Below are 22,942 nucleotides of genomic sequence, written 5' to 3'. Positions count from 1 at the left end.
CTAGCTGCCCCACAGTACTCTTTTGATTGGACATTGAGCCTGGAGAAGTATCCTCAATGTTTCAATTATTTCAGGTAACATATTTATTTCATAAGGAAAGGGACCTGTGATTTCTTGGGATGAAGAAATCCCAAGTGAAGAAAGTCCCTATAGTCCTATAAAATGTATAATTTTGGAAATTCTCCTAAAGTGCTGAAAGATTTGTTTTTGTTCAATTGTCCAGTCATGTTCAACTATTAATGATCCAATGAACTATACTATCCATAGGGTTTTCTTGGCAAAGATTCCGGAGTGATTTTCCATTTCCTTCTCCACTGGGTTAAGACAAACAGAGGTTAAATGACTTATTCAGAGTCACATAGACTTATAAACCTAGTAAGTATCTGAGGTCAGATTGGAACTCAGGTCTTCCTGATTCCAGGCCCAGTGCTCTATTCACTGAGAAACGTCACTGACTTTGAGAGATTATGAGACATTTTTCAGGTCAGTGTTTATCTTTTTGTGAATGATGATTATCAATCTATCAATATTCAAAGGAAGGGATGGTACAGGTTTCATTGGTAGAATGACTCATGGAGCTATTAGAATCTCCCAGAAGGAGATGAAAGATCTTCCCTAAGATCTCCCAATTATCTATATAATTACACAATGGACCTTAAGGACTATCTTGGCAGCATGGTAGTAGCTTTGGAATTAGAGACTTCATCTATTTTCAGTCATGTTTGTGTGTGAATTTCAGATTCTCTCTTTCCTTCACCCTCATTCCCTGTCAATTGAGAAGGGAAGATACAAAAGAGTCATTATACATATAAAGTTATGTAGACTGTTCCCACATTAGCCATGCTACAGGGTCCGGGTTAAGGGAGAGAAAAATAAAAGAAAGTGAAAAAAATACATTTCAATCTGTACACAGAGTTCATTCTTTCTCTCTCTGGAGGTGGAAAGCATTTTTTCATCACGAACCCTTTGGAATTGTTGTTTATCATTGTTTTAATCAGAGGACCTAAGTCTTTCATTGTCACTATCATTATAATATTGCTCTTATTTTGTATAATGTTCTCCTAGTTCTACTCATTTCATTTTTCATGGGTTCCTATAAGTCTTCCCAGGTTTTGATGAAACTTCCCCTTTATCATTTGTTACAGCATAATAATCTCCCATCACAATCATATATCACAATTTGTTCAGTCATTCCCAAATCAATAAACATTCCCTAAGTTTGTAATTCTTTGCCTCCACACACACAAACAAAAAAGGCTACTATAAATATTTTGTACATATGGGTCCCTTTTCCCTTTATCTCCAATCTCTTTGGGGTGTAGACCTAGTAGTGGTATTTCTGAGTCAAAGGGTATGCAAGGTTTATAAGTCTTTGGGCATAGTTCCAAATTGTTCTCCAAAATGGTTGGATCAGTTCACAAATCAATCAACAGTGCAGTAGTGTATCTATTTTTTTCCATACTTCCTCAAGGATTTATCATTTTCCTTTTCTCTCATGTCATTTAAGCTGATAGGTGTGAGGTGGTACCTCAGTGTTCTTTTAGTTTGCATTTCTCTACTTATTAGTAATTTAGGGCATTTTATATGACTATTGCTAACTTTGATTCCTTCTGAAAATTACCTGTTCATATGTTTTAATCATTCATCAATTAGGAAATAGCTCATTTTAAATAAATTTGGCTCAATTCATTATATATTTGGGAAATAAAGCTTTTTTCAGAGAATCTTGCTGTGAATTTTGGCCCACTTTCCTGCTTTCCTTCTAATTTTGACTGCATTGACTGTGTTTGTGCAAACTTTTTAATTTAATGTAAACAAAATTATCCATTTTACCTCCTGTCATCCTCTGTATCTCTTGTTTGATAATAAAGTTTTTCCTTATCCATAGATTTAACAGTTCATTAGAGAAAAACCCAACTTAAATCCTTCCTCTGTCACTGCCTTATGACACTGGGCAAGTGACAACTTCTCTAAGCCTCAGTTTCTTCACCTGTAAAATTAGGACATTAGAATAGAACTCTAATGTTCTTAGTATCTTTATCTATAATACTAGGATTGTGAATTTAAGAAGAATTTCATTCTCTGCTGTATGTGACACCTTCAGAAAATTTACCATGTATTTGAGCATAAAAACTTCACAACCAGATGTAGCAAAGCAGTATTAAAGGCATCCTTTATAGACCATAATATAACAAAGATTATATTTTATAAAGGGCTGTGGAAACATAGATTAAAAATTAATTGGGGGGCAGTTAGGTGGTACAGTGGATAGAGCACCGGCCCTGGATTCAGGAGGACCTGAGTTCAAATCCAGCCTCAGACACTTAACACTTACTCTATGTGTGACCACAGACAAGTCACTTAACCCCAATTGCCTCACCAAAAAAAAAAACAAACCAAAAAACAAACAAACAAAAATTAATTGGAAACTACATAATCTCATCATAAAGAATGAGTGGGTTAAAGAACAAATCATAGAAACAATCAATAATTTCATTAAAGAGAAAGACAACAGGGGGCAGCTAGGTGGCACAGTGGATAGAGCACTGGCCCTGGAGTCAGGAGTACCTGAGTTCAAATCCAGCCTCAGACACTTAACACTTAATAGCTGTGTGACCCTGGGCAAGTCACTTAACCCCAATTGCCTCACTAAAAAAAATTTAAAAAAATTAAAAATATAAAAAGAGAGAAAGACGACAATGAGAAAATATATAAAAAATTATTGGATGCATCCAAAGTAGTATTTAGGGGAAAATTTATATCTCTAAACTCTTATATTTTATATAAATAAAATAGAGGAAAAGTAGATCAATGAATTGGTCATGAAGCTAAAAAACTTTCAAACAAATTGAAAATCCCCAATTAAACACTAAACTGGAAATCCTGAAAATCAAAGGAGAAATTAATAAAATCGAAAGTAAGAAAACCATTGACAGTAAGAAAACCATAAAACCAGGATCTGATTTTATGGGGAGGGAATAATAAAATAAACTGTTGATAAATTTGATTTTAAAAAGAAAGAAGAAAACCAAATTACCAGTATCAAAAATGAAAAGGTTGAGTTCACCACCAATGAAGAGGAAATTAAAGCAATTATTAGAAGATATTTTGTCCAAATATATGCCAGTAAATATGACAATCTGAGTGAATGGATGAGTATTATATATATATATCAGGTGTTCATTGAGCTGAGCCCAGAGTTGAACAAGAGAAGAATATCTGGAGTATTTTTGGAACCTTTATTAACCCAAAGACTCCCAGAGAAGCTAAGACCCACCTTTTTAACCAAAAAAATTCTACACTGAAGTATGGAATCCCATTTTCACTGACAAATTAAAAGTCAATATTACTATCAGGGTAATGTAGAGGCAAACATGGGGGGAAAGAACAGGATGCACCATATAGCCAATGAGGAGCTCCAATGAATAGGAGTAAAATATGTCAGCAAGCGAAGCATCCTAGGAAGAGAATTAGGGATGGTCCCATTATAAGAGTGAAGGTGTGGGGCCAGAGTCATCCACTGGCAACTTGATGATGTTAGGAAAAATAGAGGAAGGCTTCTGGCACACTGGATGAATTTCCTTCAGTAAATTTATGAAAGGGCTTCAACAAGAGTAGCAGAGCAGGGTACAAGGATGCAGGATCACTAGGTTGTGAGCAGCATCATTGGTGGAAATTCCAGGCATGGAATTCTATGTCTATTCAAATATCTGTGTGAAGGGAGTGAGAGAAAAGGATCATGGGGTGCCTGCTAAAAATACTGTTGCTGAAGGATGATCAAATTAAAAGATAATTAGAAGGAGTAGCAAAGCCAGCTTAAAAGAGAACTGAGAAAGAACAGTGATCCAGGAGGCCATATAAGAAACCATATAAGGGAAGGGATTGGTCACTCGTGTGATAGGGAAAACATAATATGGTTGGGAAAATACCATGAGATTTAGCAACTTAATAAGTCATTGGTATAATTTTGTAGAAGGAAATATGAACAGAGTGGTAGGATCTGCAGCTAGATTGCAAACCATGGATACATGAGTGAGCAAGTGGAGACAGTGAATGCAGTGAATAGCTCCTAGGAGTTTGACCATGGGATGGAGAAAACAGGTAGAATGATACCTTGGGGAAAAGAAGGTCAAGTGAGCCCCTTCATTTGTTCGTTTATTTGTCTGTCTCTTTATGGATGGGGGTGGGGCTAGGCAGATTTGTAGCATGGAAGGAATCAGTAGATACCAAGAACTAGAAGAGGTAGTGGGCATCAGCAAAGGGGCAGACTCTTGGGGCACCAGGATTCCAACCTGTGGTCACAGGTCCGTCCTACTTTGGGCATTCTAAGTCAGTTTGGTGATGGATTCACTGTATAGAACACTGCGTCTGGCATCAGAAAGACCCAAGTTTAAAACCAGCCTCAGAGGCTTGCTAGCTCTATAACTTTGGATAAGTCACAACTTCTGTCTCATTTCCTCAACTGTAAAATGGGAGTATTAATAGCATCTACTTCACAATGTTATGAGAATCATGATATATTTGGAAAAGTGCTTAGCACAGTGCCTGGCACTTAGTAGGCTCTTAATATATATATATATATATTTTTTTTTCCTTTCCACTCTTCCTTCCAGAGTTGGAAGTTCTTTATTTCACATCTTTGTATGACAAGATAACTCTTGGCAACTATTTACTACACTTGCTTTACTTTTAGAACCCCTGATAACTCTCCTAAGTCCATTTATTTTTTGTTTGCTGAGCAGGATTTGAAACACAGAATTGAAATGTGCAATGCTGGTTTTGACAATGATTTGTAGGACTGCAGGGAGTTCCTCCATAAAAGTTAGAATCAGATGACACAGTGGGCTCACATTCCAAAGGCTCTAGTAGAAACCCTTTGCCTGCCCCCTCTGGTTGACAGAAATGTGAACCTAGGCAGATTCTACAACCGGCAGGAGACTGGGTTCCTCACTCAGCTCAGGAACAAAGGAAGCCACAGACCCAAAAGCATTTTGCCCCCTTCTTGGGGGAATCAGAGGCCTAGAAGTCCACCAGAGGTGTATGCTTGGAGAAAGGAGGAGATAAACATTATTTCAGGATGTATCCCAGAGCAGTCAATACATTCAAATTTATGAATTTTGTACAGGGGCTAGGCTCTCTTTATTGGGGATTTAGTAAGAGCAAACTTACCTCACCTAACATATCAAGCTAGTGCCAGTCCACTAGAGCATGTTTCATATCCCAAATAGCCCTGTACCTGGACTATTTTGTCACTTGACCTACTGGTCCAATGAGCTACGTCCCTTCACCTGGACCTTATCACCTGTCCCTAGTCCTTGGGAAAGTGAATCCATTGAGTTTTGTAACTCCCACTCAGGAACTGAACAGATTGAATGGGTGTGAACTCATCCAGGTCCTTCAAATGCCATTCACCCAAGTAGGACATGGGAATATCCATCCCATCCAAGATAAGAACCCAAGACATCTGCCCAGATATTGTGACAAGATGCTTTTTCCCTTCACTCTCAGGAAGGCTGCCCTATGGATCAAAAAAACATCCCTTTGACTCCATGGACAAAAACACCCTTCACTGACCAACACTTCCTTATATATCTTTCTTCCCCATCAAAATATAAGTTCCTTAAGGCAGGGCCTCTTTCACTTCCTTTCCCTCTGTTTATTTCAAGTGATTAGTCCAGTCCCTGAGCAAATAGTAGGTGACTGATAAGTAATTTTTTTTTAGACAGGGCAATGAGGGTTAAGTGACTTGCCCAAGGTCACACAGCTAGTAAGTGTCAAGTGTCTGAGGTTGGATTTGAACTCAGGTCCTCCTGAATCCAGGACTGGTGCTTTATCCACTGTGCCACCTAGCTGCCCCTTGATACATATTTTAACTCCCTCATTCATTCATACATATATTCATCTATTCATTCATTCATCAAGTCTAAAAGAACTATATCAATTTCTTCTGGATTATCCCTATAATTTCACTTTAATGGAGGAAGAAAAGCAGGAGTAAGGACTAAGACCTTCAGCAAAGCATTACCATTCTCTGGATCTCAATTTTCTATCCCTGAAGTTACAGGATTGCACTAGTATTTCCTAATTACTTCCTAGCTCTGACCGTCCCTGTTCTGAGGCCTCTCCCAACCCTGACATTCCCTCCTCTAAGGCCTTCCCAGCTCTGACAGTCCCTCCTCTAAGGCCCTTCCAGCCCTGACATTCCATGTTCTAAGGCCCCTGCCAGCTCTGACTTTCTATGAGTCCAGGATCCCCATAATTACATGCAAACAGAAGCCTAAGTACTTGTCTGGAGAACTAGGACCCAGAAATCCCTGTTTGGACCCAGACTGATTTGGGGCTTTGTCAGCCAGGTCTTTGGCCACACTCATCCCCAGGGAACTCTTCCTGGTACCCTGATGCCAGTCAGTCACTTCCCTTTGAGATCATTTGATCCTAGAAGATCTTGACATAGGAGAAAACTAGAACTGAACAAAGCAACATTACCAATAAGATTATCTTTCAGCCTCTGATCTCACTTTCCCGCACAAAGACACATTGTTTGTCATCCTCCTTTGAAACAGGGCCCATGACTCAAATCCCTCTTCTATAATTTTTAATGGCTCAGAGGGGCCCATGAATTCTTTTCTTTTTTTTTTTTTTTTTTGAGGCAATTGGGGTTAAGTGACTTGCCCAGAGTCACAGAGCTAGTAAGTATTAAGTGTCTGAGGCCAGATTTGAACTCAGGTCCTCCTGAATCCAGGGACTGTGCTCTATCCACTGCGCCTCCTGGCTGCTGCTTGCCCATGAACTCTTGAAGCTTCTTTCAGGGACACTCAGGTACTAGGAGGTCCTACAGGGCCTGAAGACAGGTCCTGGCATGTACTAAGTATCTCTCTGCTGCTCTCTGAGGCCAAAACCTGCTGAACATTCAGCTTTTCATTCAGATAAACTTGGACATCAGAGAATGATATTTTGTCTATAGAAAAACACAAGAGAAAATCACTTAGGGCATGGAGGGGTTGCAACCTGCCTATGAGGAGGGACTTCCCTCTGTTATGGGCCTAGTACCCCCAGAGTTTTCTGGGGTACATCAAAGAATCTTCTTGAAAAATTAAACCAAAGGACAGACACACCTAAAGAGATAAGTGGCTCTAGAATGGGACTGATGGAGGACCACCACCCTTCATTCCAGTCTCCCCCACCCTTGGGCAGATAAGATTAGGTATGACTGCTGCCTTTGTGGCCTGAAGAGGAGAGAAATGGCTTGAGAGATCTGAAGCTACTCTTCACCCAACTCTCCCAGCCACCACCAGTGGGGGATGGTCCTCCCTCAATAAGGGAACTTTCCACAGTCAGATGATCACCTCATCGGACCACCATCGGACTGCTATAAAAGTATCTGCCTGTCTCCTGCTCGAGGAGATTGATATCTCAGAGCCACACCTTGGTGCCATGCCTTCTCCCCATGAGAAGAAGTCCAAGGATTTCTCTTTTGGTTTCCTTTCCCCAGCCCCTAAATAAACTATTATCTTATTCTATTGGATTTGTGTGCAAGAGGGTGTGATTCTTTAAAGAGGGTTCCCAAACTCCTATCTCAAACCCCTTTACTCTATTTCCCCATAACACCGCAAAAAGTGGAATCATGGAAAATCTCAGGCCTTAAAGCAACAGAATAACAGCCACTACTGCCAGTAAGCCTTGGCTTACTGCTGGCAGCAACACTGGGTTAAAATGGGGGGCAAAGGAGCATGGAGAAGTTTGCCCCTAGCTGGAGAGGGAAACAAGCACACACTAGGTAGACAGTCACCTGGGTTCCTCTGTGACCAGGCTGCTTCTCTTTCTTCCTTGCTCCCTCCCTCCCTTTATTCCCTTTCATCTCTCCCATGATACCCTTCCACCTCTGCAGGTACCTCAAAGTCCCAGAGATCTGCAGCCCAGACTACAGTCTTGGCTAGGTAGGCCTTTTCTCACTGGAGCTAAAGCAGAGGATTCAGGTTGGCTTTATAATGCAAATATGACTTTCCAGCAAGTGCAAGGCCACAGTCACCTTCATGCATTCTGCCCCTCTCCAATGGACACAGGAACAGTCTAAATTAAACCGCTTTTCACTCCAATTAGCGATTTTTAAAGAAATTGCTGAAAGAAGGAACAGAAACCAGGATATGCTGATTCTGATTCTGCTTGCTGGTAATGCCAGTGGAGTCTCTGATCTTTTAGTTAAGCAGAAGTGGGAATCATAATGGATAATGAACGTTGACAAAGAAATTGGCCTCCATTCCTTCCCCCTTCCTCTTTTCCTTCCTTCCTTCCTTCCTTCTGTTGTGGGCCCAAAGTCCCCCAGGAGTTCTCTGGGGCATATTGAGGAATCTTCTCCTTGAGAAACTAAACCAGAGGACAAATACGCCTAGAGAGATAAGCAGAACCAAATGGGACTCAGCTAGCTTCGGGACCTTGGCCCTTCATTCTGATCTCCCTTACCCCTGGGGAGGTAACTTTGAGTGTGGCTGCGGCCTTTGTGTCCTGAAGAGAGATCGTAGCCACCCCTTACCCAATTCCTCTAGCCACCACCAGTGGCGGATGGTCCTCCCTCACTAAAGGAACTTTCCACAGTCAGATGGTCCACCCCCATCAGTCCTCTATAAAAGTACCTTCCAGTCTCCTGCTCGAGGAGATTGGTACCTCTGAGTCACGTGCTTTGTGCCTATCTCCCCATGAGAAGTCCAAGGATTTCTGTCATTGTTTCCCTTCCCCCCACTTCCATTCCCTTGCCCCTAAATAAACTACCATCTTATTCTAATGACTTTTGTGTGCAAGAGGGTGTAATTCTTTAAGGAGGAATTCCTAAGAACCCCTACCCCTAACCCCAACCCTGTACCCCATTTCCCCCATTACCCTTCCTTCCTTCCCTCTCATTTACTTTTCCTCTTTTATTCCTGTTTTGTTATTTCTCCAAATTCAATACCCTTTTAAAAATAATTTTCCTTTTAAATTTGTTGGTGCCTTTTCTCTTTATAACATCTCACAATAATATCAAGATATACCCTTCTTCCTTGATCTTCTCCCAGAGAGCCTTCTCTTCTAACAAAGACAAGGAGGTTGGGGCAGGGGGTAGGGGGTGCAATCAGAACACCCAAAATGCTTGATAGAGTATTGACCCTTTCTTATCCATAGTCCCCAATCTCTTTACTGAAAGGGGCCTTAAAGATGCTTTAGTTTGACCCCTTCCCTTACAAAGATGGAACTGAGATCCAGAGGATGGAAGCAGCTTTCCCAAAGCAGGTCATATAGTTACTAAGTGACAAAGGCAAGGGGTTTAAACCCTGCTCATTTGACTCCAAATCCAATCTTTTTATACTGCAGGTAGTGCTACCCTCATTTTATTTATAAGGAAACTGAGTCTCAAAGTGATTACGGCTGTAGAGAAGACCCAACAGGGGAAATTGGATGATACCTATTTTCAAGTATCTAGGGGACTTTAGGCAACAGAAAAATGGCTAATAGGTTCATTGCATAAAAAGCTCGATACAAGAAAGAATGATTTGGGCTGCACAGAAGTGGAATGTAGTGCCTTGGAAGGTATGAGTTTGTCACCACTCGGGATGTTTAAGCAATCAGAGTGACCACAGGGACAAACTGCTAGGGGGGATTTCCTGCTTTGGGTAAGCGGTTGGGCCAGGTTCTTTCTGAGATTCTTTCTGGGCCTGAGTTTTGTGAAACTTTCTCTGAAGTGGAAACTGAGGCTGCAAGTTGGGGATATTTGATAATTGAAGAGTGGTTAGCAAGAAGATGCTGGACAAGGTCAGCTCCCCCACTCCTTGGGGTTACTGACAGCTTCTGCAATTAGCCGTGTTTGCAAAATAATGAATTCTGTTCTCCCTGGACACACTAGCAGACCCATCTAAATGGCATGCTCCAACAAATATGAATCCATTAATCGCATACTAATAACTTCAATTAGGCAGGTGCTGTGGCCTGGAGCAGACAACAGTGAACTAGCAAATAGGAAAGAGGCAGCCACAAGTTCCTTGGCCCCTCACCAACTTGCTCATAGTTTGTAGAACACTCCAGGCTGTTTCCAAAAGAAAAGAAAAAATGTCACTCATTTCCAATGCCTACTAGTTGACTGGAATGCTTTCCCTTCCAACTGGTATTCAAGGCCATCTGTGATCTAGCCCCAACTTACAGGTTTTGCAAGCTAGACCCTGTTAGTCTCCAATATCAATTTTCAGCTCTAGATAGGTCAGTCTTCTTTCTGCCTCCCACACATGCTGATCCTGGCTGATGCTCTTCACCCTCACTGAATCCTGTCTCTGTTCCTCTTAGCCTATGAAAATTGTTCCTTTCCTTTGAGTCTCAGGCTACATTCCATCTGTTCTAGGAATTCTAAATGAATGACTTGAATCAGCGCTCATCTAATCTGAGCTCTGGCAGGACAGGAACATTAGACATAAACTGATTCAATCCTTGCATGACTAGGAGCCCTCTCTACAGTGTTCACTAGAAAGTGGTTACCCAGTCTGATCTTGGCTAAATTGAAGTGCTAAAGAACCCCTAAATGAACACATTGAGTTTTGGGACAATATTAATTGTAATAATCATTTTTTTTCTAAACAGAGACAGTTTAAATCTGTCTCTGAGAAAAATCATCTAACCCCCATTGCTCCTGGTTTTGCCCTCTGGGGCTAAGTAAAATGTACCAAGTCCCTCTTCCAGTTAATAGTTCACCAGGTATGAGGGCAGATAGGTGGTACAGTGGATAAAGCACTGGCCCTGGACTCAGGAGGACCTGAGTTCAAATCTCACCTCAGATACTTACTAGCTGTGTGACCCTGGGCAAGTCACTTAACCTCAATTGACTAAAAACATCTGGGATCATCTCCTGATCTATATCTTGCCACTGGACCCAGATGGTTCTGGAGGAGAGAGTGAGGCTGGTGACCCTGCACAGCCCTCCCTCCCTTAAATCCAATTCAGTGCAAGTCATAACATCACCCTAATGACATGGTCCTTTTTAAAAATGAAGGAAAACAACATCAACCAGCTATGTGAAGATAGCAATCAATTATTGTAAGAAAGTAGATAGAGCACTGGGTCTGGCATCAGGAAAACCTGTATTCAAATCTACCCTCAGACACTCATTAACTGTGAGACTCTGGGCAAGTCACTTAGTCTCTGTCTACCTCAGTTTCCTCATCTATACAATGGGGATAATAGCACTTAACCTCCCTTTTATGAGAATCCAATGAGAAAATGTTTGTAAGGCACTGAGGACAGCCTGACACATAATAAGAACTTAATAAATGCTTCCTTCCCACTTCCTTCCTCATTGTACCCCATTTCCCCCAGCATTCTTCACCTCTTCTCCAAGAAAGTCAGAATTTCTTCACAGTATCTTATCCTAGGTGACTCTTTTCTATGCGTTGCTCTCTTTTTGTCCTAAATCCTCAGTACAGAACCCACCCAGCATGCTAAAGACATTCCTCTGCTTCTTTTACCATCTTTGGCATCCACCTGTTGTTTCAAGCACTCAAGTAATAACTTGACCACTTTTTGATCTGACATTGCCATGAACACCCAAAACATTCAAAAACAAACCTTCTGTTGAAACATTCACCAAAAGAACAAGATCCATCCACAATTGAGCACCCAATGAAGGGTCAATGAGAGAGGCCAGATGAGGAGATAGCAAGAGAATGTCAGGGATTATCTGGAGTAATCCCCCTTCTCTATCACTGACTTGTTAAGTGACTTTAGTTCAGCTCCTTCTCCTCTCTGGGGCTCAGTTGCCTCTTTGGCAAAATGAGGGGGTTGGTCTTGATGGTCCCCAAAGTATCTGCCACAATGTCACTTATTACTGCTCTGCTACCAATGATGAAGACACAAGGGAGTTTTCTATCTCAAAGCAGCTCTTTCTCATGAGTGTCTCCCACAGGGAGTGATAAGCTGTATATAATGCCATCTGGAGATGAGAGATAGGGGTTCAGAAAAAAAGGATCCCTGCTGAAGCAGGCTGCCAGCTTTTGGCTCGGCTTCCCTTGATGACGACAGGCCCAACCAGTGAAGGGACAAAAGGATTCCCCAAAGGGAGGAGGAAGAAACAAAGCATCTCAGAGTGGGAAGAATGAGCTGGGTGCGAGGAGGAGGCATCGATGTGTCCTATTTATTTCTTCAGTCCTGAGGGACTGAGCTAACAAGCCCTAGCTCACCTCAGAGACTCCAGTGGAGGGAGCATCTTCTCCACACAATCAGAGGTTTGATTCATGCCATTATGGATGCTTGACAGGGGTCGTCCATAAGAAGTCAGAGCTGGGAGAGGCCTCTGTGTGTTTGTGTGTGTGTGTGTGTGTGTGTGTATGTGTATGTGTGTGTGTGTGTGTGTGTGTGCGCGCGCGCGCGCCTCTGTGTCTTTTGGTGCCTGTGTGTTTGCACATGCTGAGGGGAAGGATCTTGGAGCAGAGAAGACTGTGTCTTAGTTGGGAATAATAAATATTGCACCATGTATCTTTTATGTTGTGAAGAGAACAATTTACCAAGCTTAAAGTGATACAGAAATGTGGGCTCTTTTTGTCATTCTTATCATTCCTGATAAGTAGGAAGTTGTGGCATAACCCTAGTACTTGGAACAAGTTCAAAGTGATGATGAAGTTCCCTTTCTCTTTGTTCCCAAACAACCCACCCTCCTCAATGCTGAGGAGAGAGGTGTCCATATCCCCAGGTTGCTGGGGAGACCCAGGTTTCTGTTTCCCATCACTATATTCCTAGGTCTAAGGGAGCTTCCTGGCCCAACTAAGTGTTGCAAAGGCATTTTCAGTCATTTTACTTCAGTTGGTTCAATAGACATAATTTTAAGAACCTCCTATGAACATGACTTGCACTGGAAACCAGGATGCCCTCCCCCCCAACAAAGACTGGGAGATTAAAGAATCCAGGAATATAAGTCTGTCTTATAAACTATCCTAAAAGGCCCATGACTGACATTCACGACCTCAGTGGACATGGGCTCTCATCTATGTGGCTGCTCTCTCCAGTGGCTCAGAGGCACAGCCCTCTGGGACTTCTCATCCTGGAGTATCCTTAAGAGGTATAGAGAACCAGAGTCACACAGGACATGATCACCTGCCATTTCTCACTCTTGAGGCTTAGTCAACTGACTTTCATCTCTGGTCATAGATGTCCAGAGGTCTTTTGTGCCATTTACTTCATGCACAACATTGTTGGTAGTATGTAAAAGATTCTCAGCCTTCATCTGCCCTTTGAGTCAGTCACAATTTTTCATCTTCAGAGATCATGACAATCCATTATTTGCAGCCACAGGGCATCACCAGGAGACTATTGGTGCTAAGATGCTTGGTTTGTGGGGTGGTGGGCAGCTTGGAATTATGGAAGACACTGAACAATTTCCCAAATGATATCACCATCATATTGAATATTTACATAGTGGGAAGTTTGTATTTTACCTATGACATCAACTCTGTAATGCAGGTGCCATTATCATTCCTCTTTTCTAGATGAAGAACCTAAGGCTCAGAGAGGCAAACAATAAGTATCCGGGGAGGATTTAAATTTGGGTCTTCCTGACTCCAAGTCTATCCACCATGCCACATAGCTTTCTGTCTTCCTAATCTCTTCCTGTTTGGTTCTGAACCCTTATCTCAATGTCTACCCACCCACTGAACTTGGGACTTCTAGGTCTCCAGAAGCAGGGTCATGTTGAAATTGTGATTTACCCTTTCAATTGCAATGGTTTGGAGGCCAAATTCAGCTGCATTCCTTCCCTCCACTGCTCAGAAGAATCTTCTATTCCCCTCCTCTTCAATGTCTTGAACATCCGTGAAGCTGGTGGGTTTTATTTAGGAGAAGCAGCCCTATGGGGCATCCGTTTTGTGGGTGCTCAATTATTTTGCCATATGAAATGGGAGAGCATTTGACTGAAGATTTATCACTTGACTCAATGACACTGCGTGGCCAGTGCCCTAATAAGTTATCAGGCTTGTTGAAATATCAATTTTGCACATGGCTTCACATGGCTGCTCCCATTCCTACTCTGAACCGCTTACTTTATTCTTCTGTCATTAAGAAATTAAATTGAGGATTCTCATCTTCTAAGAAGGGGGAAAGAAGGGGGAAGGGATCTTTGCATAATAGTGCTCAAACCATCTGTTAATTGTGGCTTCATGAGCCCTGTGTAAAACCAGGAAAAATGAAATGGGGAACATTTCTGGAGACACATGTGGTCCACTATGTCTGAGAAACTACATCAAAGTCCTGGATCTAAAACCAATTATCAGGTCAAGCCTACAATGTGCCACAAACTGCTAAACTCTGGGGGGCAAAAAGCAAGGAAAAAGACACTCCCTGCCCTCAAGGAGCTCACAATCTGATGGGGGAGATAGCACACAAAGAACTGTGTACAAACAATCTACAGATAGGATAAATTGGAGATAATCAACAAAGGGAAGGTACCAGCACCAAGGGGGATCAGGAAAGGCTTCCTGTAGAAGGCAGTTTTGTCTGGGATTTCAAAGAGGTCAGGAGATTGAGGTGGTGGTGGTGGTGGTGGTAACCACAAAACCAAGTATTTATAGAATGCTTACTCTGGTACTGTGCCAAGGTTCTGTACTAAGCCAGATACTATACTAAGCACTGTATAATTATTAGGCCATTTAATCCTCACAACCACCCTTGGAAGATGAGGAAGGAGAACATTTCAGGTATGGGAGACAACCCTTGAAAATGCCAGGCATTGGAACATGAAGTGGCTTGTTTGAGTAACAGCAAGGAAGCTAGTGCCTCTGAACTGCAGATTACATGGCAGATGTGTGTGTGTGTGTGTGTGTGTGTGTGTGTGTGTGTGTGTTGGGGAGTGGGGACAGGGAAGTACAGGAAATAAGAAGACTGAGAGTATAAAGGGGGCAAGTTATATATGATCACTTTAGATAAATCATTTCCCAGCTCTGGGCCTCAGTTCCCTAATATGCTAACTAAGAATGTTGGACAAGATGAGTTCTAAATTCTGTGACAAACCTGACACTATATTTTCTCTAATCCTGGGATGTTGCCTATTCATTCTGCAGGCTTATCAACTTTCTGATAGAACCTCATAAAGGATGCACAAAACAGGAAGAATCTGATATGATTGAGAAGAATAAGAGATTAATCCTCAGAGGGCTGGGCTTTGGTTACCATAGTATCAAAAACAAGGGAAGTGGCTGTACTTCTGCACACTGATCTCCATCCTTTGGAGCATTACATTCAGATCTGGTCACTATAACCAAAGAAACATTCTATGGAAGGTGACCCAGATAGCAAGCAGGCCAGTGATGCTGCTATTTGAATGTCCTTGAAATGAAGATGGATGATAATACTAGGGAAGAGAGGACTTCCACTTGAGGTAGAACAGATCTTCAAGGATCTGAAGGGATGGTAGGTACACGGAAGAGACTCTTATGCTTTTTTCCCAGAAAGGAGAACTAAGAACAATCAGTACCAGTTGAAGAGAGAAAGATGTTGGAACTATGTGAAAGAACAAATTGCAACAATAAGTGTTGATCAGAATTTGAATGGGCTGCTTTTGGAGGGAGGGAGTTCCCCATCTCTGGAGGTTTTCAGTTAGAAACTGAAGATTCACTTGTTGATGTTAATGAGGGAATTCCAGATTCAGATGTTGGACTCAATGAACTCCAGGGTCCTTTTTGGCTTACAATTTCTGTCATTCTGGGTCTGTTGGGTTCTTTTTGACCCTTCAAAGTGTAGGTGACAAGTTGAATTCTACTATACTCATAAACTGGACACAAGGCTTCAAGTGTCATGTCAGCAGGAATGACTACAGATGAAGAATCACCACCTTCTGAACTCACTGAGAAACTTAATCCTCTTGCTAGAACTTGTGTTCTTATAAAAGTTGTACTGTTTTGAATTTTCTTATAATATTTGTCATCTTCAGATTCAGTTATCAAGACACTGTCAATGCCCTTCGAAAAGAAAGGACTGGAGGAAAAATGAGGGCATGGTTAAGGGGAGATGGCCACTCAGTCACAGGTTTTATGTTTTCTCCATATGTGGGGAAGAATGGATATATTTTTGTGTATCCTTTAGATTTTAACAATGGGCATTTTAGGCATTCAGAGAAAGTATAAATGGGAATACATGGCCAAAAGGTGGGGAGACAAAACTTCCAAGGGCAGTGGGCACAAGAAGTGTAGAAACATCTTTAGGATCAATTTGTAAGAATATGAGCAGGAATCATTCTGATGACAAAAAATCTGAGTGCTCACTTTAGAGTGAAATGTGGCTTTGCAGAGGACTTTTCAGGCAACTCAGGTTTTTTTAGTTAATATTTTATTTTTTCCCAGTTACATATAAAAACTTTTAAAAACATTTTTGTGAGCTTTTAAAATTTTGGCTTCCAAATTCTTTCTCACCTTCCTCCCCTCCTCTCTCTCTGAGATGGTAAGCAATCTAATATTGTTTATATATTATATAAACATCTAAGATTTTCATGTTAGTCATTTTTTGAGGAATACTTGAACAAGAGAGAGAAAATGAAAGAAAGGAAGGAAGGAAGGAAGGAAGGAAGGAAGGAAGGAAGAAAGAAAGAAAGAAAGAAAGAAAGAAAGAAAGAAAGAAAGAAAGAAAGAAAGAAAGAAAGACAGAAAGAAAGAAGTGCATACTTTGATCTGTATTTATACTCCATCAGTTCTTTCTCTGAAGGCATATAGCATTTTTCATCATGAGTGCTTTGGGATTATCTTGGATCATTGTATTGTTGAAAATATTTAAGTCATTCATGGATGTTGTTACTGTTTACAGTGTTCTTCTGGTTCTGCTCTCCTCATTCTGAATGAGTTCATGTAAGTCTTTCCAGTTTTTATTTTTTTTTTGTTTTTTCAAAACCATTGTGGTAGTCATTTCTTATAGCCAATGATATTCCATTATAGCCATATACCACAACTTATTCAGCTATTCCCAATTGTTGGACTTCCCCTCAATTTCCAATTCTTAGCCACCAAAAAAAGATTTACTACAAATATTTTTGTATTAATAAGTTATTTTCCCTGTTTTAACCTCTTTGGGATTTGCTTGATCAAAGTCTATGTACAATTTTATAACCCTTTAGGCTATAAATTCCAAATTGATCTCCAATATGGTTGGATCAAGTAGGATGGGAAGGGGATAAGGAGGGAGGGGTGAAAAAAGGGAGGGCAGAGTGGGGGAATTAACAGTCAGAAGCAAAACACTTTTGAGGAGGGATAGGGTAAAAGAAAATAGAAAGTAGAGTAAATATGGTGTGGAATAGGATGGAGGGAAACAGTTAACAATAGTAACTGAAAAAAAATTTGAAGCAGAGGCAAAAGTAATGTAAGATGGTGATGATGATTGATGGATTGATGATGATTGGAGGAAAATGAGGATTGATTGAGGATGAGGATTAATTGATTAATTGACTTATTTTTTGTTTTGTTTTGTTTTTGTTTTTTCTGTTTTTTGCTGGGCAATGAGGGTTAAGTGACTTGCCCACGGTCATACAGCTAGTTAAGTGTCAAGTGTCTGAGGCTGGATTTGAACTCAGGTCCCCCTGAATCGAAGGCCAGTGCTTTATCCACTGTGCCACCTAGCTGCCCCGATGATGACTTATTGATGATTGATGATGACGACAAAATGTATGGTACTTACATTGCTAGGTTATTGTGAAGAAAATTCTTTGTCAGGTATATGGTACTATATAAATGGTATCTATTATTGTTGTTGCAATAATCAACCTCATGGGTTTATTGTAAGGAAGTCTCTTTTTAAGTACTATATAAATGTAGTTTACTTTTAAAAAAATGATGAGCAAAATGCTATCAGGAAGACCTGGGAGGACCTGCATGGACTGATGCAAAGTGAAATGTACTGTATACAAAATAACAGTAATATTGTGATATGATCTGCTGTGAATGACTTGGTTAATTTAAGCAATGCAATGATCCAAGACAACTCTGAAGGTCTTATGAAAAATATATTCCATCTACAGAGACAGAACTGATGGTATCTGAATACAGATTGAAGCATAATTTTTCATTCCTTTAGGTGAAGTTTTCTTTTTGTCTGTTTTCTTTCACAACCTGGCTAATGTGGAAATGTTTTACATGACTGCTCATGTGTAGCTTATATTGAATTGCTTGATTACTTGGGTAAGTGGGGAGGGAAGAAGGAAGAGATATTGGATCACAAAGTTTAAAAAAAATTAATGTCAAAATTTTTATTTTACATGTAGTTTGGGAAAATAAAATTCTAAATAAAAAATGATTGGATCAATTCAGAACTTCACCAAGAGTGCATTAGTGTACCAATTTTCCCACATTCCACCAACATCTCTCATTTTCCTTTTCTATAATATTAACAATATGATGGTTGTATGCTAGTGCTTCAGAGTTGTTTCAATTTGTATTTCTCTAACCAATAGTGATTTTTAGAGCATTTTTAAAATATGGCAGGGGCAGCTAGATGGCACAGTGGATAGAACACCGACCCTGGAGTCAGGAGGACCTAAGTTCAAATCCGACCTCAGACACTTAACACTTAATATCTGTGTGACCTTGGGCAGGTCACTTAACCCCAATTGCCTCACCAAAAGAAGAAGAAGAAGAAGAAGAAGAAGAAGAAGAAGAAGAAGAAGAAGAAGAAGATATAGCTATAACTAGCTTTGATTTCTTCATCTTAAAGCTGCCTGTTCATATCCTTTGACCATTTCTCAAGTGAGAAATGACTTGGATTCTTAAAAATTGGACTCAGTTCTCTATATACTTGAAAAATGAGGCCTTTATCATAAATGCTTGCTGTAAAATCTTTCCCAGTTTAACACTTTCCTTCTAATTTAGGTTTCATTGGTTTTGTTTGTGCAAAACTTAAAAAAAATTAACATAATCAAAATTATCCATTTTATATTTCATAATTCTCTTTATATCTTGTTTGGTCCTAAATTCTTCCCTTTTCCATATATCTGACATGTTGGGCATCCAGGTGGTACAGTGGATAGAGCACTGGATCTGGAGTCAGGAAGACCTGAGTTTACATCTCATCTCTGACACTTACTAGCTGTGTGACCCTGGGCAAGTCATTTGACCCAATTGCCTCAAACATCCAGAGCCATTTTCAGTCAACCTGATCTATATTTTGTCAATGAACCTAGATGGATCTGAAGGAAAGAGTGAGGCTAGCAATTTGCACAGTCTGGCCTGACTTATATTCAATTCACTGCAAGTCATATCACCACTATGTCATTGTCCTCTTCCAGAATTAAGGACAAAACAACTAAAAATATTTGCTTATGGTATCACCCATTATATCTAAATTATATACCCTTTTATCTTATTTTGGTGTACAATGTGAAATGTTGATCTATACCTAGTTTTTCTGCCCTGCTGTTTTCCAATTTTCCCAGAAGTTTGTCAAATAAAGGCAACTCAGATTTTTATAAGGCATCTTCAGAACATGGAAAGATGTAAAGGCAAATGTGGAGGATGAATATAAAGGTATAGCAGACATCAGATTACTTGCTATCTTGAGTAGGGCAGGAAGGGAGAAAAACATTTACAAAATCTTACAAAAATGAATGTTGAAAATTATCTTTACATGTAATTGGAAAAACACTATTAAGTAAAAAAGAAGAACATTGGGAAAAATAAATAAAAGTATAGCAGTGTCCTGTCAGAATAATTTCAGTGTCTATGGTATATTAACCTGATTAGATTTATTTTATTAAATACTGAAAGCTTTTTGTAAGAGTTTACACCTTATTTAATGTTTTTTTAATTATTCTTGCTGGATGTTATTAAATTTATAAAAAATTAAAAAGAATCCTGCAAGGAGGCTTGAAGTTCAGAATGACTGAAAGATGGTGATAGATGTGGAACATTTTGGATCAAAGAAGGGACAAGACTTATGCTTTGGACTTAAATGACAGAGAAGGAGAAGGTACTCAATGCCCATTTTGCTTCTTTTTTCTCTAATAAAGAAAAAATGAGAAAAGTGAGGAAATGACAAGCAAATCTCTAGCTGTCTTTTTTTTTCAAGGTAATGGGGGTTAAGTGATTTGCCCAGGGTCACACAGCTAGTAAGTGTCAAGTGTCTGAGGCCAGATTTGAACTCAGGTACTCCTGAATCCAGGGCCGGTGCTTTATCCACTGCACCACCTAGCTGCCCACTTCTAGCTGTCTTAAATGAGTTCATCATCAGGTTCAGATAAACTAAATCTCAAACTACTGAAAAGACCAAAGGATTTCACTGCTGAGTGAGAAGAAGTTTGCAATGGAGGAGAAGGGGAAATGTTTTGATTTTCAACATAGAGATAAAGATGGATTCTTATACCCATAGGCTATTGACCTTAATTTTAATTCCTAGAAAAATAATAATAACAATATGTTATTATTTAAAATTTTTTTTTTTGCAGGGCAGTGGAGGTTAAGTGACTTGCCCAAGGTCACACAGCTAGTAAGTGTCAAGTGTCTGAGGCTGGATTTGAACTCAGGAACTCCTGAATCCAGGGCTAGTGCTTTATCCACTGCGCCACCTAGCCACCCCCAATAACAATATGTTATTAAAGGGTAGTTAGTGAGGAAGCAGAAAAGGGGACAATGACCAATAAGTCATTTTGAGTTCATGAAGAAGAGGGCAATTAACCTACTTATTACAAGGTTACCAAAATGCATGATGATTTGAATCATAAAGAGTAGGTCTAGATGTCAAGAAAGCATTTGAAGAGTCAGTCACCTGTTGCTATTTTTGACAAGAAGGGGTAGGGCAGAAGGATGGAAGGAGAAAAACAGAGAGAGAATGAATGAATGAGTGAATGAATGAATGAATATAGCATAAGAATTCAGGAAAGAGGTCCACAGGAAAACAGCCTGTTCAGGAACAAAAACCATCTGCCTCCCATTAGCACTTCAGTTTTACAATGCACTCTATGAAAACTGTAGTGTTGGGATTATTAATCCCACTTTATGAGTGAAGAAACTGAGGCTTAATGAAACAAATGACATTCCTGTTGTCAAACACTGAGTAAAAGCTCAGAGTAAGGATTCAATCCAACTCTCTTGACCCTAGGTCCCATGTTACTTTTCCAATGCATGGGAGTAGAAGCCTCCTGTGGGTTTGGGTTGGGGGAATGTGACAAAGTGGGGCATTGGTTGTTGTAAAGAAGGGAAATAAAAGTTCTGACGAGTCTTTATCTTGTTTTATTTATCCATCATTAACTCCATACCTAGAAAAGCAGTCATAAGATCTGAGCATTTCCAAGCCCCATTGGGATGAATTCATTGCTGGTTGTATAGGCAGATGGAGAGAGAGGCACTTGCCATGTTAGGCAGAGCCCTGTACTTGGAGGAAAGAAGACCCAAGTTTGCTTTTAAAGATGAGTAGGGTGATAGATAAGTAAACTCTTCTTTGAACTATGTTAATCAAACCCATCTGCTTGATTCTTCATTTTCAGCCACCACATTCTTCAAAGGTCACTGAAAAACTATGGCACATCTATTAGAGGAAGGTAATGATTACTCAAGGCTCGAAAGATGTGTCATGCTAGAATCCAGAGAAGAAATGGATAATATCTTGTACATGTCACATATCCTAATAGAACATAAGCTATGGGAGAGCAGGGACAGATTAAGTTTAGTTTTTGCATACTTGATACCCAATGCAGTGCCTGGCACACAGTAGGTATTTACTGCATTTTTCATGTTTGATTGATTGTTTTTGAGCCTGTAGCAGGCAAGATTTAGTAACATATAATAACTGGATTCAAGTACTTGACAGGTTGTGTGGTGGAAGAAGGAACAGCCTCCTTCTGCTTGATGTCAAGTACAGAATTGGGATTAATGCCTAGAAGTTTCAACTACATATAAGAAAAAAATATATATGTCCTAACCCATAGATCTCTACAAAAAAATGCAATGGTGTAATCCAGGGAGAAATAAGTTCTCCATCCCATTAAGTTTCTAGGTAAAGGCTAAATGACTATAGAAGACATACTTACTCAGTTCAACTATGAGATCCCTGAAGCTAGTTCTTAGTCAGGCAGTCAACAATTATTTCTTAAATTCTTACCATGCACTAGGCAGGGCAGCTAGGTAATAGAGGGGATAGAGTTCTGGGTCTGGAGTCAGGAAAACTCATCTTCCTGAGTTCAAATCTGACCTCAGGTACTTACTAGCCTGACCCTGGGCAAATCATTTAACCCTTTTGGCCTCAGTTTCCTTATCTGTAAAATCAGTTGAAGAAGGAAATAGCAAAACACTCTAATATTTTACCAAGGACACCCCAAATGGGGTCATGAAGAATTGAACATGACTAAAAAAATGACTAAACAACATAGATAGCTTTGATTTCTTCTTCTGAAAACTCCTTGTTAATATCCTTTGACTATTTATCAGTTGGAGAATGATTCTTGGTGTTTTGTTTTATTTTTTTTATATAAATTTGACTCATTCCCTATATATTTGAGAAATGAGGCTTTTATCTGAAAAAAAATAGCCATAAAGTGTCTATAGTACCTTTTAGAAAAAAATAGTTTCCCTGATTTTCTCTTTCAATTAGGTCAGGTTGTTTGTTTTTTGCTTGTTTGTTTGTTTTTGTATTTGTTCATTTTTTGTTTTTGTTTTTGTTGTTGTTGTTGTTGTTGTTGTCGTTGTTGTTCAAGGAGGTCCAGCAAGCCAAGAGATGGAGATGAGGAGGAAGAAGAGTCCAGGCTTGAGGGATAGCCAGTCAAAATGCAGAATTAAAGATGAAGTATTGTGAAAGGTTTTAAATTCCAAAGGCTTTTCCATTTGATCTAGTAGGTAACATTTAGCACATAGTAGGAAATTAATGTGTTGACTAACTATTGACTGATCATGCAAAATAAACTTCCACATGGGCCTTGTCAAAAAACAAAAACAACAACAACAAAACAAAGTTTCGTTCTGCACTCTTAGGCTTTCATATT

The sequence above is a fragment of the Dromiciops gliroides genome, chromosome 5 (genome assembly GCF_019393635.1).
Source record: "Dromiciops gliroides isolate mDroGli1 chromosome 5, mDroGli1.pri, whole genome shotgun sequence".
Lineage (NCBI taxonomy): Eukaryota > Metazoa > Chordata > Mammalia > Microbiotheria > Microbiotheriidae > Dromiciops > Dromiciops gliroides.
The sequence above is the reverse complement of the archived record's forward strand: the minus strand, read 5'-3'. Positions refer to the sequence as shown.